This window comes from Armigeres subalbatus, chromosome 2, assembly GCF_024139115.2.
Source record: "Armigeres subalbatus isolate Guangzhou_Male chromosome 2, GZ_Asu_2, whole genome shotgun sequence".
NCBI lineage: Eukaryota > Metazoa > Arthropoda > Insecta > Diptera > Culicidae > Armigeres > Armigeres subalbatus.
The window spans coordinates 151,710,874-151,730,625 of NC_085140.1; the positions used below are offsets into that span (position 1 = coordinate 151,710,874).

At 41.4% G+C, this 19,752-nt stretch overlaps 1 protein-coding gene across 1 annotated transcript in view; it reads right to left on the reverse strand.

Moving 5' to 3' along the window:
• The window catches only part of LOC134211031 (uncharacterized), a 93,703-nt gene extending 74,201 nt beyond the window's left edge, over positions 1 to 19,502 (reverse strand). Inside the window, exon 1 of the mRNA XM_062687559.1 lies at positions 18,651 to 19,502. The gene's annotated coding sequence lies outside the window, so the exon portion shown is untranslated. The remainder of the gene's footprint in view (positions 1 to 18,650) is intronic.
• Between the last annotated feature and the right edge of the window lie 250 nt (positions 19,503 to 19,752).

Below are 19,752 nucleotides of genomic sequence, written 5' to 3' on the forward strand. Positions count from 1 at the left end.
TCTATACCTTTGATTTGACTATTCTAGCAGTAGCCGCTAGAATTGGAAATGAACAAAAAAAAAGGTCGTTCCCTACATCCAATTAGAAATTCTACCAATTGCTTTCTCCCAACTACCACATTGGTAGCTCGTAAACCAAAAGGAACCTCTGCCCGTCAACCTCACCCGATAACTCCAATTAAATTCCGCTTTGGGCTTGCCAGAACTTGTACATTGAAGATGAGTGGCTAGTCCCAAGCAAACATCTGTTGGTTCCCTGTGCAAGAACAGCTGATCTGGTCTTCATGGAGTAGCATCTACGGGCAGTCAATCAAGCTCAAGCTATAAGCATTTCCTCAGTTATTAATTGAAAACTTGTCTATGCCCGCCATTGCACGAGTATGTATCTTGTGGGGCAAGTACAAAGGAAATGCTATGCTTAGGGAATCTAGAATGTTTCCCACCTGAAAACATCCTAGACCGGACCGAACCTTACTCACCATCTCCGGATTGACAATCCTACACTTACGCTCGCAAGGCTAACTGAAGACATCTTATGATCATGGAAATTAGAATCCTGTGCTTTTTGAACTGGATTTGATACGTATTCCAGAAAATTGAGTTTACATTATTGGATATATTGAGTATATGCCAAAAATAAGAACATAGCAAAAACCTTGATTGATTAACCTGGCAGATTCCTTAAGCTGAACTCCAGAATGTTTTGGAGTACCTTGAACATCCCAAATTCAAGCAAATTCGATTTGCATGGTGCGTATATGCTTATTGAACCAGGTCTGGTACATATCGATGTTGAGGTCTTTGCAAAACCATTGGTTGTCCGATAGATATTTTGGGTTGAACTTGGTAACGTTTTGGAGTACCTTGAACATCACGTATTCGAGAAAATTGATGCGCATGTGGTAGATACCGTAGACTGAAATCGAGAACGTTTTGGAGGACCTTGAGCATCTCATATTCTAAAAAATTGATCACTGTCCTTACGATCAAGATGACTAAACTTGATTGAGTGTTTATATTTATTAAAGAATGTGATACAGGATCCTAATATTTAAGTTTAACCTGCAAGCTGTCAGAAGCAAAATTTTTCCAAGGTTTTGGATATCTAGGTCTTCATGGTATAGTCAAACTAGTTTATTTATTTATCATCAGACTAAGGCCGGAGTGGCCTGTGCTGCACATAAAAGACTTCTCCAGTCAGCTCGGTTCATGGCTGCACTTCGCCAACGACGCAGTCTGCGGAGGGTCCGCAAGTCGTCCTCCACCTGATCGATCCACCTTGCCCGCTGTGCACCTCGCCTTCTTGTTCCCGTCGGATCGTTGTCGAGAACAATTTTCACCGGATTACTGTCCGACATTCTGGCTACGTGCCCGGCCCACCGCAGTCTTCCGATTTTCGCGGTGTGAACGATGGATGGTTCTCCCAACAGCTGATGCAACTCGTGGTTCATTCGCCTCCTCCACGTACCGTCCGCCATCTGCAACCCACCATAGATGGTACGCAACACTTTCCTTTCGAAAACTCCCAGTGCGCGTTGGTCCTCCACGAGCATCGTCCAGGTCTCGTGTCCGTAGAGAACTACCGGTCTTATAAGCGTTTTGTAGATAGTCAGTTTGGTACGGTGGCGAACTCTATTCGATCGAAGCGTCTTGCGGAGTCCAAAGTACGTACGATTTCCAGCCACTATGCGTCTCCGAATTTCTCTGCTGGTATCGTTATCGGCGGTCACCAGTGAGCCCAAGTACACGAATTCTTCAACCACCTCGATTTCGTCACCACCGATAGAAACTCGTGGTGGGTGGCTCACATTGACCTCTCTTGAGCCTCTTCCTATCATGTACTTCGTCTTCGACGTGTTGATGACTAGTCCAATCCGTTTAGCTTCGCTTTTCAGTCTGATGTAGGCTTCCTCCATCCTCTCAAAGTTACGTGCCATGATATCAATGTCGTCGGCGAAACCAAATAACTGGACGGACTTCGTGAAAATCGTACCACTCGTGTCAATCCCAGCCCTTCGTATTACTCCCTCCAAAGCGATGTTGAATAGCAGACACGAAAGACCATCACCTTGCCGTAACCCTCTACGGGTTTCGAAGGGACTCGAGAATGCCCCTGAAACTCGAACTATGCACATCACCCGATCCATCGTCGCCTTGATCAACCGTATCAGTTTATCCGGAAATCCGTTTTCGTGCATTAGCTGCCATAGCTGGTCCCGATCGATTGTATCATATGCGGCTTTGAAGTCGATAAATAGATGATGTGTGGGCACGTTGTATTCGCGGCATTCAAACTTGACCTCCAGTATTATTCCTAGATAGCCGACATTCTGATGAAGATTTTCTTACGAAACTTCCATAAATTACGTCACGCTTTCAGTGGGAGGGGAATCATTTTTTTATATTTGGGTAGCCGACATCCTGAAGAAGATTTTTTCTTACGGAACTTCCATAAATTACGTCACGCTTTCAGTGGGAGGGGAAACGATTAAGGGATGACAGATTGAAAATTTATAATTTTTGCGTGACATAATTTAAGGACGTTACCTTGATGTACTCCTTACTTGCCAGGACCCTCAACCAGTAACCATTGATGTTCAATATACAATAACTTTGGTCTCTTTTCACCCTTGTCTCCCACGAGCATGTTCACGTGGTTTATAGACAGTCCCTTAGCATTATAAATGTTAGAACCTGCAAATCTAACATTTTCCCAGCAATATATCATTTTTACTAAAATTTTAGCAAAAAAAATCGTCGAAGAAAATTATTCCGATTTTGTCACTGTTCCGATTTTATCAACTGAAACGCACGGACCGTGTTGATAAAAACGGAACATAACTGTATATAAAAAGCCAATATATTTATTTTATATTATATTAATTTTTGATTTTTTATTCGAATTGTCAATAATTATGGTAAAATTATTGATTAATTGAATCATTTACACATTGGCTGTAGCTTAGATAATTATTAATTGATAATCTAAGGCTGTAGTGAAGCCACATAGCAACAGACGTCACATTCAACATATTTCTCATATGTAGTTTTATCGGCTGAAAAGCTTTGCTTTGTAACGGTGAATAAGGCACCGGTTGGTTGTGTAACTTGTGTTTTTATGCGCTTTGTTCATAACGTCAAAAATCTCAGTGTAATGTACCTTATAGTCTTTGTGTTAAAATTCTTCAAAATGCTTCAAATGGTTCTGTAGGCGAAATGCGAAATAAAGGATATTTCGACGATAACGCAAAACACTTCTAAATATTTTGAAGAATCCAAACAACTTGTGAGGCGCAGAAATGGAGATCGTTTCCCGGAGCCATCGAAAACCATGTTCCATTCAGGATTCACGCGGAATAATTCACGTTCGAAAATAGAGCACCAACCATGTCCAGTGTTTACCCAGCAGCGTGACCGAGTCGAAGCAGTAATGAACCAAACCGATCAGTTCCCTCTCATATTTTATTCATCTTGAATTTTGAATTGCTCCAAATGGCATCAGGGATACGTGCGATTCAGTTCAACGTGAGCCTTCTCATCGCAGCGCGATGACGGTCTGGTAACAGCAATCAATCAGATGTCACCGAAGATGACAGTAATGTATGTGGCCTGTGACTAACTCCGAGGCGTTGGCTGTTATGGATTAGGTCAAGACGATTAGGAAATTTCCGACGATCGAAGTCGAACACACATAAAGTATGTGTAAAACTGTGATGTTTGATTATTCATGAAGTTGTGGTCACGCTGACTTGTAGAGAAGTTCACAAGGAAGTGTATTTCAAATGAGACTTCCATTTGATGAGTTGTTTGTCGAAACGATATGAGATCGATTGTTCGGAATAAGACCCGGAAAATCGCAGTTTTGTCGATTACTCAGCTTCATTGCATAAAAAGCTTTCGGTTCATGAATTGGAATATCCCAGCTTCAGCACTGCTTAGAGCTAAAACTGTTATTTGTTAAAACTAGAGCTGATTGTTGAGTAATTGAACTCTGAATATGTTGTCCTGTAGCTGAAAGGTTCGATGCTTCTAAATCATCTGCCTAATTCACTGAATGTTTAATAGTGAGAATGACGCATTCTAAAGCTGTGCATTGCCTTCCAAAACGACTATTTAATTCTAATGGATGTTAGCTGACGACTTCCGAAAATATTAAATGATCTAACTTTTGAATTGTTTTGCCAGCTTAATGGAGTGTATTTGGTGCAAATGTTCTGACTCATACGTATCCGCTTGTGGAGTTCAGTTTGTCTTTATGCTTGGTAGGTATGCCGGCTTTTGTGAACAATACTGAGCTTTTCTGTGGCTGAATCACTGAACCGTGGCTTAACATGTGTGTTTCGGTACAAAGCGATCATCTAAAACAGGGACTTGCTTATCTTTAAAGTAACGGAGCATGTAGTGCTCTAATATCTAATCTGATGAAACACGTATGTGCTGATCAGCTTGAAGTTGTTGAATATCAGAACATTACCTACATACGAGCACGATGAAGTGCAATAAATGGCTCACCACGCGTTTTCCATGGCACAAATCTCAATTAAAGCTGCGATAAAGCTGTTATCAGTCAATTGTTTCCTAAAATCATGTGTAGCAAATCAGACCGAAGATTTTTGACCCTAACAAGTTTGAGGAAGAACTTAAAATCTCAAAATACATTAATGATTCAAATCAAGCGTGAGTTGAAATTCACCGAACTCATTATTCGTTAAATTGCAGTTTTTTTTGTGTTCTCCATTGATGAAAATAGCGGATAGGCTTTATTTACATAGAATAATAGAAATTTTTGCATATGTTAAACTAAAATTTCGGCCGATTTGTTTTAAATAACTTCACTGGAGCAGGATAATTAAATCAAAGTCAATTTTTCGTCATAGCAAAAAAACTCGTTGTAAAGGTTTTTCAGTACCTATTTGCCCAAAAACATTCGACTACAGCACTTCGCAAGCAGAACGACGAAAGATGACACCATGAAAATGCTTAAATTTCAAGTATTGAAATTTGAAGTTTTGGAACATTCTTAATCAGATTCAGGTTTCCAACAACGATGTGCCGGTGTCCGATAAGTACAACTAAAATTAATATAACCTACATTATATAGCCACATGAATTTTTCTGAAGAGTGCGATAAAATCTCTATCGTTTTGTCCAAAGGCTTGGCTGATGTGTTTTTAAGTTTCCAAGATTTGATCGATTATTTTAGTATCAACTTTTCTTTTGACATTCATATGTCAAAGTTTTTAGAGGTTTTTTTGGCTGTTTAACAGTTATAAATAACTGCGTGCAGTAATTTATCGTATAATTTCTTTCGTTTTTTGGTCTAATTGCATGGCCAAGTCGCGTTTATTGTAAAGTGCGTTGTTTTCGAAGCACGAAGCTTTGTTGGTTTGTAGCTTTATTTTCTCGAAGTATAGAATCATAGCGTCCGATATTATTGAACCTCTTGGAAAATGGAAATGAATATCATGTTGAAGTTTTCAAATGAGTCACGAACGCAGGGCCGGATTTATGGGGGGCCGGGGGCCGTGGCCCCGGGCCCCCACAAATCTTATGTACCAAAACCAACCTTTTTTGTACATTTTGGGGCCCCCACATACCGTCGGCCCTTGGGGGCAGCAGGGACCATGTCCAAGGGCTTGACGACCCCTCCCCAGCCGTCTGTGAGTCAGGGGGTTCTGCCTAGGAGGTGGTGGGGTTAACAGGGGGCGATGTTAATTCCCTCCCAAAAACCACATATCCGCAAGCAAACCTTATCAAGCGACCGTGTGCCGCTTAAAGCATACAAGCCCCTAACCCCGAATCCCAAGGTGTCAGGCGACCCGTGCCGAAGGGATGAATGGCCTGGGGGGTGAAACAATTAGCCAGGTCGTTAACGGAGCCTGTGGAGGTTCCACAGAGTGAGGGCTGCTCCGGCGGCAAGCGGGTGGCAGTGGGTGGTACCCACACACCCCCAACTGGTGCACATGTGGTGCAAGCGAATGGGATTTGGGGGTATTACTCGTAATACTCCCACAGAGTGAGGGACCGAGTGTATGGGTGAGCACACAAGTAAGTCTCGCATGGTACGCATGGTCGGTAGTGTTAGAATGACTGAAGTCTGGTGAGGCCTGGCAGGAGTGTCGGGGGGCAGATACCTCTGCGGCACCTCAGAAGTAGGGGACACGAAAGTCTCGCTGCGTCTGGCAGGAGTGTCGGGGGGTTGATGCTTCTGCGGCACCTCAGAAATCGGAGACATGTAAGGTAAGCCCCCCGTTGCAGGATGGGGAGACCACCACACTGGCTGAGGACTATCTGGGCTTCGAAATGTCAATAGGTGGGTGCTGCCTGCAAAGTACCTAACGGTGACCTACTGGCAGTATCAAAGCCTGGGTAGGTGAGTGTTAGGCACGCTGACGTGCCGGGTGTTCCACGCCCAAACGATGCACAGGAGGTGCACAGAGTGGATAAAAATGGGAGATGGGGGTATTACAACCCCCACTGAGTGAGTGACTGAATGTCAAAGAGAGTGGTGCACAAGTGGTGCAAGCGATTGGGACTGAATGTATGAGCGAGCACACAAGTTAGACTCGCATGGTACGTATGGTCAGAGTGGCTGCTTAGGCAGTAGTGTGATCCGGCTGTCAGGGACGGAATGAGTGAAGTCTCGCTAGGCCTGGCAGGAGTGTCGGGGGCAGATACCTCTGCGGCACCTCAGAAGTAGGGGACACGAAAGTCTCGTTATGACTGGCAGGAGTGTCGGGGGGTTGATGCTTCTGCGGCACCTCAGAAATAGGAGACATGAAAGGGTCTGCCTCGTAGCTGAGGTAGGAGCGGCATAGGAGCCACCAACCTAGGGTCGCCTCCGGCTTGGTAGACAAGTGGTGCCACCCTGTTGCAGGACGGGGTGAACACCACACTGAGTGAGGACTGTCTATGTTGTGAGATGGCGGCATGGGGTACCCCCTGCAGGGTACCTGTAAATTTGTTCCTTGCAGTCATTCAAGCGGCATAGACAGGTGAGTGTTGGGGCACATGTGGTGCCAGTGTGTCTTGTGCAAATGTGTTGCATGGGGAGTGTCGAAGAGTTGAGGCGCATACGTGCACTTGTGTACGTCATGGAGGGGGCGCAATGCCCAATAGTCATCCCCCGAAGTATTGCTTAATTGCGAGCCGGGGGAATGACTGGAGAGGAAGGAGTTGGTTTTAGTGGGTCGGGAGTGGTGATCCCATCCCCACACTACCTGGGTTCGCCTCCCCAGGTGTCTGTTTGCAGATTTCCATTACCTTCGTAAAAAAAAAAAAAAAATAACATACCGTCGGCCCCGGGGCCCCATTCCGGCTAAATCTGGCCCTGCACGAACGTAAAAAAAAACATATGTATATTTCACATTTGCTAGTTGGGACAATCTCATTTATTTCCATTGACTTTCAGTCAATATTAGCAGGAAATACTCAAGGTGTAACAGGGAAAAATATTGTTGCTTTGTATAGGGTATTACATCATGGATTGAGCCAATTTGTCGTCGTAACTAGATCAAATTGTTGTCGTAACTAGGTCAAATCATTTCATGCGTAGAAATATATTTACATCAACCTTTACTTTAAAAGATTACATGATAACAGTTCATAATCTTTATAGAAACATTCATATATTTAATTTAATTAAAAAAAAAAACCTATCGTATGGACTAAAATCAATCATGGTATGTAGCAGTAGTAAGTAGCTCTTTGTATAATATTAATTAATATGAAATGCTGAGAAACATGTAGAGACTATTTTTTTGTTATTAACTTATTATTTGGATTAGTAAATAGGAACGTCTGAAAATTATTCAATTATTGAGTTGATGTTCGTTTTCGAACTGGCTCACTCAAATCACGCATAGCACAATAAATATGTTCGACATAAGAAGAATAAAAAAGAAGTAATATGTTTTAAATTTACGAACGTGTGAAAGAAGTCACATATTTATAGCATTGCAGAAATATTAACATAATGATCGACAAATGAAAATATGGACAACTTGAACTGAAACGCAGGCCAAGTTCCAGTTGGAATGTAGATCCATAGATCCATTAAAAATAACATGAATATAACTAAAGTGTCCAATATTCTAATGTTGTGCTAGTGCTTCTTTTATTTTCAGAAATCTCATCACATCTGTTACCGAGGAAAGAAGCTGATGTTACCGTCTACTAAAGATGATTCCCTTCTTTTCTTATGTATAGTGAACGTAGTTATTCTGAACACGACGTCAATCACCACTTGCCGAATAAAGCATTTCTCGCGTGATTTTTGAAAATGTGGTAAGTCCAAAAGAGAGGCTCTCTTTGTTTACTTTCTCTTTCGATTATTACAAAGCCATACTAACATTTACATTGGATTTTCCAGCACCGATCTGAAGAAAATAGCTTTGTCTAGTGTGCTGTGGTGAAAATATTGCAACAAATTTTAAACTAGGCTAGATATTAGCAAAAGAGAGCGTAATGAAAGAGAGTCTTTCTTTTGGACTTACGACGTTTTCAAAAATCACGCGAGATTTCATAACTTTTAAATAGCTTCACTCCTAACGAAAAATTCATTAATATAATATTTGATTACTATTTATACTAACTGGAAGGGTTTGGTACGGGAGGTCCACGCTTTCTTCTTTTCTCCTCGATTTTATGGTATGGATCGATTTTAAGGGTTAATAAATTCTGAATTCGCTCAGTATCTAGAAATCATCTCTCCGGTACATACTGCGTAGTTGACTTTCCAGGATGCTTTCAAGTATTGGCTGCGCAAGTATGAGATTAGATTAGATTAGAAAACTGTTGAAACGTTGTTCAAGATACAATTAGATCTGAACTGTGTTTGTTTTGCCAGAGTAAATTTTTTTGTTAGTTTAGTGCGCGTGCGATCTTGTTTCCTCTAGCATTCAGAACAGTCGCGCGATCATCGACATATTTTGTTCTGCTTTGTGCGTTGAGTAAATTAATAACCAAGTAGAAGTGTAGTGCGTGCTCGATCGTGATTACTTTAGTACGCAGAACGATCGCGTGATCATTGAAATATTTTGTTCTGCTATGTGCGGTCGATAAGTTAATTAATATGTGCGCGTTCAATTGTGCGTCAGTGTAACCTGGACTAAACTACACGCTACACCCTGCAAATCGTTTACCAAATGAACCCTGGAATTGCTTATTTTTGGGTCACCTGTTCTTACACATTGGATATGATGTTAGTCCCAAACATCATCTGTTGGTTCTCTGTGTAATTACAGCTGACCTAGCAATAGCGGAGTAGCAACTGTGGGCGGTCAATCATGCTCATGCTTAGCCAGCTTATTTGTGCAACTCGTGCTGCCAAAACTATCTTATTTCTCTAAACGGTGCTTGTTAAATGTCTTCAGATAAATACTATTCAAGTGTAACTTGCTCTAGATGCACCAGACAAAAATAGATTAAATCATTTAGAAAATGTTGTAAGAGTGTTTTTACGGCAAATGTAGGAGTTATGTATTTCATATGTTTATCTAGAAATTTATCTAGAGTTTTTAAAAGGCATTTCTATAATTCGTTAATTGCTTCAATAACTTGTCCGTGAGTCCATCTTCAAAGGAATATTGTTTTTTACAATTCCTTTCAGTAAAACCGACTAATAACTTAGCAAATAACTTGTTTTTCCAAAACGAAGTGACTACAACGACATATTTCGCAATGGATTTCTCATGGTTGAGGGATGTTTCTCTTGATAATTATAGTGACTGAACTGATGGCAAAATGACTGGAAAGCTCAAGGGGGAGTTCCTTGTGCGAATTCTGAAGAAGAATTTGCAATCAATGAGTGATAAAACGGATGAAATGTGTATGATGATTTTTCAACAAGGAATGCTCTAAAAACACACTTCCAAGGTCGCAAAACAATCGTAAGATTATAACCCTGTCAAGACTCTCTGGCAAGAGCGTAGCCAGAGAGGACAGCTGAAGGTCCTCCCCTAAATGGTGGAACGATTGCACGGGGTACATATTATACAAAAGGAATTTTCCCCAGAAACCTTGCGAATTTTCATAGCCATCAGTGTTAGTAAAATCATTCACTAATTCAGGGATTGAATCCTAAAGAGAAATAGCAAGTCTCTCACTTATCATCTCTATTTACATATACGATATGTAGCATACCGCGAGATACTTTTTTTTCGCAAGCTGTCATGATAGAGAACTGATTCGGGATGTTATACCCCATGATGAATTTATTTTAGAAAGCTCCAAATGTGGGGAGCACTGGCTCTGATGATGCATTTCAACTTGTTCTACACAGATGTGCGGTAACCAACACGAAAGGAGCGAAAACAAAGCGAGAATCACCATTTTTCTATGGGGGCTGCCTATTTGATACTGTTTTTTCGCACTTGTATACAAGTTTGATAAATTTGTTATCATGGCTTGTTATGATTCGGAACAGTTTTTGCCTCTCTTTTATCCTAGTTCGTTATCTATTGAGAGCGATTTCTGCAAACCTTGCACTAATCACAATCATCGTGCCCTCTCGGGTGCGTAAACTCGTTGTCGAATTTGATGGAATGCATCACGCCTGAGCTTTTCCTGCCAAATCCCATTGTTCATTCTTTTGCCAAACAATCATTTCGCTCCAAAACTGTGATTGAAACTAAATGATTAACAGTTCGCGTATTTAACCCGTGTTAAACTTACAAAGTCCTTAAGCGTTCGAAATATGAGTTTGCGCGCTACTTTTCAACTCACGTTCATGAGTTTTCAGATTCTGAGTGCTTCCCTCCACTGAAGCCATTAGAAATCGAAATTAATGCTTGCCACACATGAATACATTGATTGCATTTCTGTCAGTGTAGGCATCATTTTTTGAGTATGTATATAAAAATAATGAAATTTTGATCGGATTTATAGAACTCTTCACATTCTGTCACTGAATTTACAAACTTTGTTTAATGCTGCATAGTTCGAATCGAACAAAGTCAAATTTGGGGTTCCGTCGTCGGGGGTGACAATGAATCACTGCTTTAGGTGTAAATTGAATGTATTGGGGCAAAAAAATCGAATTATGAGAAACGAAGCCGTCAGGTATCCGCGCATAAATCGTAAAGACATGCGTTGTCCTTCACCAGACGAATCCTCAGGCGGTCGTGCTTTGGATTGCCCTCTCGGCCTGCTGGTCCCGTCAATCGGCGGCTGTCCATGAAGCCGCTCACCTCGTAGGTCACAATGATGTCACAACTGGAAGATCACGGTTGTCATAATAATGTGCTTTAATTTTTTTTTGAATGCATTTATTTTCCTTCGGCCTATTTCCAAAGATAACCTCCGACAGCTAGAAAGACGGCCCCACCTGGACCCTACATATCATACACATCAACACATAGGGATAGGCCGGAACCTACGCCTTTACTTCCTATCCGAAGGAAGGCGTGACCAAACATTTTTGGCCGTAGTAAATGCCAACGGCGCGGCGCCGATTAGCATTGAACCCAGGCCCACTATGGTGAGAGGCAGTCACACATACTCCTCTACCACCGGCGCCGTCGTGCTTCATATTAGAATTGATCCTCTGTTTACATTTTATTCCCAAGCAAAAAAGAGTAACGAAAAAAAAAGTAACGTAGGGACACGGCAGGTATTTCCGTCCATCGTCGTAGGGGCCAAAACCAACGAAAGCAACGTACATTTGCTAGAACTCCGCTATAGCAGAACGTTTCTCCTGAGCTTACGATTTGGTACGTATGAGTTTTACAAAAAAGCGACTCTTTTATTGGTTTTCGAGACTATGACGAACAGACGAAAATACCTGCCGTGTCCCTATGTAGTTTGCTACCAGTCAACTCCTATTACGAACTTTCAGTTGCAGCCAGCAGCTTTTTGTGTGAAAGCATTGGTATCCTATATAAACTATTCTGCATAATTTTTGTTCTACAAGAATTTTTCACTTTTAAGAGTATACAAAAAATCAGCCAGATAGCTGTTAAACTTCATAACAGTTCATAACTAGAAATACCGTGGACCCCCGGTAGTATGACCGCTTTTAATCTGAACACTTTTTAATTTGAACCCCGTTCGTTTGAACATCGTTCAAATTAAAAATTGTTCAAACGTCATTTAACACGTGGAATCGAGAAAAGAAAAATGGAACATCGTGAAACGGAATGCAGAATCAAAACAAACCAGCCATGAGGGCAGCCAGAAACCAGTTTTTCTTATGTAAATAGAGTAACCAGAAGTTCAAATTAAAAATGAACCTCGTTCATTTGAATGAGGTACCGTTCAAATTATCGGGGGTCCACTAGACCCACGGGGGTCGGGGGTACTAGAATAAGAGATTGTTTCCAATCGAACCGTTAAAAACGATTCCAATTCGACTTGTTTACTTTTTGCATCCATAATGGAACGTACACACGGTCAAGCAGTTTGACCAACATTGACTCCACCTCTCGTTTATTCAAACATCCATCAAGTTTTACCAACAGCGACACGAACAATCAATTTATTCGACCAACAATATCGCACACGAACGACCGAAGCGCCAACTTGAGCACCAGCCATCAAAAAATATATGGGGGTTTGTGCAACTTCACTACAAATGCAACTGACAACTCAAACCAAAATCCAACCGTTTTAATTTTTTCCAACCGAACCGCCAACTCAAATGGTTGTTCGAACAACTTCATACACGTTCAAACAAAGCAGCAACCGAAGTGTTTTCTTGGTGGTGGAGTCAATGTTCGTCAAACTGCTTGACTGGTGTGTTCGTTGCATAACGCAGCATAAGAAGCAAGCAAAAAGTTCAAGTGTTGCCAGTATTATTTTCACGATTTCATGCATTTTCATACGTAGCCAATTCGACAGTTTTTCACTCCGCCGATCTCTGGTTATAGGGTTGCTATTCATAACGTGTTTTTGTTTCCGATATAAAAATCATTATGAAAATAAATTTACAAATTCGCGAATCAGAACAAATCGATTCGAATCGAATCGAATTGAATTCGAGAATCGCGAATGGGAACCATCAAGAAAAGAAAGAAGCTGCAACCGCTGTTTCAAGATAAAATACCCGAGCGGAAGAAGAAGTGCTCGAATATTTATATGTACACAGTTGTTGTTTTTACACAACTAGATCTTATAAATTTCAATTTTCACAACTTTTTTAAAACCTTCTGATTTTTCTTCGATTTTTTCGTGGGGTCAACTCAATGGTTCAATGGATACATACAAATGCTAAAAATAACAACTGCGACTCTGTGTTGAAAGTATGAAGCTAATGACCGAGGGGAGGTCTCTTTACGAGAAGGTACTTGAGTTCCTGTACGTTACATGATTTTTGTTTTATGTCCACGATGTCCTCGGCAATAAGCCTTCCAAAGTCGCGTATATGAGAAGGATCTGAAAGAAACCCTAGAGGAGCATAGCACATTGCGGACCTACCGTGATCAGCAGAATCTCAAGCTCATTAATATAGCATGATGGATCAATTAGGTTCTAGCTCATGGACAGATAAAGGATAAAAGCTCATCAAAACCACCAACAGCTCAGTGATCGAGTGGACCAAATATAAACTGGAGCATCGAGACATTGCTCAAAGTATGAACCGTATCCGTTTCGCCCACGGAACTCGGAGCTGCTTCATGAACACTCGATGCAAATGGTGCGGAGGTTGGCTGAAGCGGACTCCAAGTGCGTAAACTGTGGGGACAAGCATCGGGCCACCACGAAGGCCTGCCCGAATCGTGCGGTGCTTTGTGACATCCTCAAGAAAGCCTCTACCAAACACTGTTGGCTGATTCTATTTCTTCTACCACTGCAAGCGAAGAAAAGGTTCGCAGCTGCTGCAGCCTCGATCTCATCCGAAGCCATAAGTCGAACAACATCTGGTCCATCCACCAGCGAATGACCACCGCTTCCTCCCCCATCCTGGATTCTACCGGCAGCAAGATGAGCAATCTCTACATTCGGAGGATTCTGCATTTGTTTACTCGCCAGAGCAGCAATCTCCGATTTTCAGCCAATTTTGGGCTCGTCTTCTTTTTCTTATTGGCCTTACATCCCCACACTGGTATGAAGCCGCCTCGCAGCTTAGTGTTCATTAAGCACTTCCACAGTTATTAACTGCGATGTTTCTAAGCTAAGTTACCATTTTTGCATTCGTATATCATGAGGCTAACACGATGATACTTTTATGCCCAGGGAAGTCGAGACAATTTCCAATCCGAAAATTGCCTAGACCGGCCCCGGGAATCGAACTCAGCCATCCTCATAATGGTCTTGCTTTGTAGCCGCGCGTCTTATCGCACCGCTAAGAAGGGCTCGTCTACGATGCTGGAATTCCCGTTTCGGCCAGATCTGCTCTCTGTACCTTTTTTGTCGCACCGTACACATATTACGTAAGCACTTATGGTGGGGAGTGGGTCTGTTGTTTTTTATGCACCATACACCATATACATGAACAAAATCAACTAATGGGATTGAGGGGGTCGAAAACCCCTAAAAAAGGCTGACGTGATAAGTGTACGACCCCTTATTGCCCCACGCAAGCCAAAGCCGACGATGGAACATCGGATGATCAGCTTACACGGGGGTAGGAGCAGTTCATAATCGCAGGAAACCTCAACGCCAAACATCGAACATAGTGCTACTTTCGTTCCAATCCAAATGGCATGATCTGGTGCTATGATGAGCTGCAGAGCCTTTACATCCTCATGTGCCCTGACGCGCCCACTCAGTTGACACGGTTCTGGGCCCGCGCAACGCTTGACATCCTTTTTACCACATGGATGACCACATCGCCAACCGCCAGGCCCATAACTCGGACTATTATCCGGTGGTAGCAGAAGTTGGAACTTCGGTGAGCCTACGCCAGCTATCTCGACTGGTCAGCTCCACGTCATGGAAGAGGCACTTTTCCTGGCCTAGTGATTTCTATAATAAGATCCACGATCTTTCAGACTCTGCCAAGACGTTCTGGAATTTTATCGAAGTTTGAACATAAAAACCTAGGCCAATTCCTCCTTTGATCCCATTAGACAACAATGGTTCTACGGATCGCTTGACAACTCATGTTCCGGTGTGTAAACTACATTGCTACAATCTTCCCAGCTACCAGATGAAAACCATCAACAACTATCTGTCGGCAAAGATATTCCAGGTCTCCAGGTCATTCCATCGCAAGCTTCCACCAGGGTAGTACCTTCAATTCCCTGCTGTTTTACTTGCTCACCTCCGACATTCCAGAGCCTGCAGAAGGCGGCACTTTGTCTTTGTTTGTAGATGACACCTCTCTCGTGTACAAAGGTCCCAACCAGGGGATGACAGATTTTAATACAGTTCTGCATAAGAACCTTACAGAAACTGTATAATAATTGGGCATATACAATTCTGTAAGCTTTTTATACAAATATTGTATTAAAACAATACAGATTTGTATTATTTTAATACAATATTTGTATAAAAAGCTTACAGAATTGTATATGCCCAGATTTTATACAACAATTGTCAGATTTGTTTTTTGGGTGTAGAGCTATCAGAGCGCTATCGGTAAAACTCTAATAAGACCTGAATGCCCTAACAGAATACCTAACCAGCTGGAATGTCTGAAGCAATGCGGCGTAGTCCATTATCTATCTATCTGTGACAAAGTGTAACGTTCTGTTGAAATTGCTGTATCCACCGTTCAACCGTAGGTCATCATTTTCCCTAAAAACAAGCTGGCTGTCTAATAGCAAATAATCCTTCCTGCGCTTATAAATAATCTAGATACAGTTGACGATCCTTATGGTCAATAACTTAACTTGTTTTTTTTTGTTAAATATCTTGGCTGTGCATATGCACAGCACATGTTTCGAAATGGACAAATTGATATGAAATTTGCGAAAAAGAATCCACGTGTCTTGGAGGGACTCGAACCCTCAACCTCCTACTCTTTAGATAGGCGTGATAACCCATACACAACAAGACCACTTAAAGTGCGATCCTCTCGCTTAATAAACAATGTGCACTCGCTTGACTGTGGATATACAACAGAAAAGCACATGTGGAGATTGGACAAATCAAGCATCCGAAAGATATTCAATATGCAAAAAAGAGCTAACCGCTGTGGAGGTTGGTACTCGGATTCTGATGGCTTTTCCGCAAACGTGACCTTTAACTCGAGTTATGACAAGTAAAGACATTCCAAAAGCTCAGAAAAAGTTTTTTATCAAAATGATTATGGAGATTATTTTTCTTCATTTTCTTGAAATGAATGAATACAAACAATAATTTGCTTTTAGTCTTTATTGCAATCTTTCTTAGATCGCCGAGTATTTGCCATTATCAGACTGACGTAGGGCCCTCCTTAGCCGTGCGGTAAGACGCGCGGCTACAAAGCAAGACCATGCTGAGGTCGGCTGGGTTCGATTCCCAGTGCCGGTCTAGGCAATTTTCGGGTTGGAAATTGTCTCGACTTCCCTGGGCATAAAAGTATCATCGTGTTAGCCTCATGATATACAAATGCAAAAATGGTAACTTGGCTTAGAAACCTCGCACCTTATAAACCTTAATAACTGTGGAAGTGCTCAATGAACACTAAGCTGCGAGGCGGCTCTGTCCCAGTGTGGGGATGTAATGCCAATAAGAAGAAGAAGACTAACTGATAAGATAAATATTTATTGTCTCGACTCAACGAGCTTCACAGAAGAAAAAACAATGATGGTTCGTCAGCCCGTTAATTCTTGATTTACGGAAATTTACGCTATTCTACGCTGAAATGCTCCTCTTCCTTACAAGATTGCGTTTACTTGCATGTAATATTGACGATGCACGTTAAATCTTGTAATGCTGGAGCTTGTACATGGCTTTGCAGTTGATGACACTTTTCGATTATGTTGTCTATTCTCCAAACGTGTATTGTCACTAAAATAAAAGTCCAGTACAAAAGAACAAAATACCATACATAAACAAGACTACTTCTACTTGCGGAAGAGAAACAAATTGATCATTCGATAGAACTTTTTTAAAAATCTGGTCCATTACAATCGCAATACCTATCAATCTGCAACAATTACGATGTTCATTTGGCTCAGATTTTGACAGTGCTCAATGCTCGATTGGCTGAATATGGCCGATTTCGCATATCTCTGAATGTAGGATCCATGTGCATAATTTTTAGCGTGAATTCAATGGATTTTGTATCATGGAGGTTTGACTGTAATAATATGAATAACTCTTGCGCTTGGCATAGTAACGGCGTACCTGCATTGATATATTTTTGTCGTCCATGTCAATGTTTTCTTTTTATTTATCAACAAAATGCGGCAGTCAGTCAGCAAATTTTGTGGTTTGGTGTGATAAAATTGATTGCCTCTAGCGCCAGAACCAACAATTACGGCTGTTAACTTCTAATCCAGTTGGAGTTATTGATGAAATAGAAAATCAACTAAGAGGAATTCCTCAATGCCGTTACGCCATAATGATACTAAGCGCGAGATAATGAGATAACTTAATTCTTATTCAACACGTTTGCTACGCTGAAAGTTTCAGTAAACATAATTTTAAATTTTCATCTAACTCGGTCTTTTCGCGACATTGAGAGAGTAAGAGAGTGATTCGAGGGGATATATACAATGCACTTGTTATTCAAATAGAGCCGAAGATTTTGAACGCATACATTTTTCTCGACTTTCAGCAAATCTATTTCTATTGAATAATTAAAATTTACATATTTTTCCGAAGTTTATTGCAGAAAATTATTAAACCTCTAGGGCGCAATTTTCTAAAGTTCTAAAATAACGGTGTGACAAAAATGGAGTAAATTTGCTTTCAAAATGTATAAAAACATTTTTACTACTAGTCTATTAGTATGATGTTCGCTTTAGAATAGTTTATTCAAGGATAGACGTTCCGATATTCGAGTATCATTCCACATTCCAGTTCTAATCTACCCCGCAGAATATGATCGGAGTTGTTCATAACCTTGGAACTCAAAATACAAAGAAAATAGAAGGCTCATCCCAAGTTTCAGCTTTTGAATCTTCGTGCAAATACTGTAGGAAAATGATATACATTATTACGCATGCCAACATTTCTAAGTATAAATTCCAATATTCTATTATTGATTTCAATCTATATTTTATTAGTTTTTTTTTTTGAAAAAAGCTTTTTTGTGCTCTCATATATCATTGGAGCATTCATAAATTACGTAACACTTAGAGGGGGAGGAAGGGTTGTCCAAAGTGTGACAATCCATATAAAAAATAAAAATTTCAGATACTTCATACAAAAAGTGTGACATAGGGAGGAGGGGGTTGAAAAAAGTCATTTTTTGCGTTACGTAATTAATGGATCTTCCCTATAGCAATATTTTGTAAAATAATTCAACTCAATAATTTTTTTTCGATGTTCCATGATAACCATCATGGAAACCTCTAGTACAAATCAAGTAGTTGATAGCCAACAACAGTGTCCGTGAATAATGGCATCCTCCGAATTCGTTTGCGCCGATTCGCTTGCTTAAATCTGAATGAATTTCCAACAGAGCTGGAACCTCAATGCACGTCAGTATCGGACACTGCTTCAAACGGATTCAGAACAATGAAGTGTTTTTTACTTCTTGGAATAATAAATTAATTCGACAGCCATTCGTAATTTATGACTATTAATGCACAAGTGCGGTCGATGGAGATACTTACAAATTCATAGCACCGTGACCAAAGGATTTATTCCTTCTGGCGATCGTTCTGTTCTGAAGAGCACTTTGATTCACTTTATCACAAGGTTCGGGAGCTTTTCGAATTTTTGTATCACTTTTTCTGCTTTTGTTACATATACATTATTTGGAACATTCCGTTTTTCTAAACTTGTACTTTCCTTCCAAAAATTCCAACGCAAATCAAAAGGATTTGAGAAAACAGCACTGAAACTTAACACAACAGAACTCAAAAACGTTGAGCTTATATTCTACTGAACACCGAGGTCCTCCATATCAGACGCACAAATGCCAAGTGGTCGTCATTCGAAGGTTCTTCCAAAGCGCACCAGTGATCCTGGTTCGTCCTGGCGGCGTGTGTGGCTCCACTGAGCGCTCGTTATCCTTTAAAGCTGGAATCCGAACCAAATCTTGGTAATTCACAAAATCAAATGATTATTGGTCATGAGCTCGGTTTAAAGTCTCCCACTCACTCACTCGTTCATTCGCTCACTGCAGCACTTCTGTCGGGGCGTTTGGGTCGGGGTCTCGAGTTCGAAGGGTGCTGGTACACCCCTAACCACCGAACTGGCACCTCCCCGGGGGTGTAAGGATCAAGCCCTATGGGATACACAGGCCCTCACCGAAAGGGAGAGGCAGGGTATCTAAACACTTGCCACACGCTAGCGGCACCCGATATAGACACAGGTAAGGACACACGGCAAGCACACGGTACTGCAAGGCAGCAGCGAACGGGCAGATCCTTGCGAACGGGCGGACGAACCGACTAGAACTGTTTTGTATTTTGCGTTACTTCGGTAACCGCGATGTGTAGTATCCTTGACAACAAACGAACAACTAAAAACTATTTAAGTTAGCCTATGTATCGCGGGCTCCGCGTGATGAAGTTTGGTTGGAGAAGGCACGATAATAAAAAAAAGCAGCAAGAGCCTACACACAGGCAATGGGCAAAGAGCGAAAAAATAATACGAAACAAGAGCACCTCTTTTGGCGCGCACCGCGTGGCCACCTCCGGATGAAAGGAGCGGGAGAGTTGGTGTGAGAGAACCACTCTGGTGGAAAAATGCACAAAATTATGATCGGTG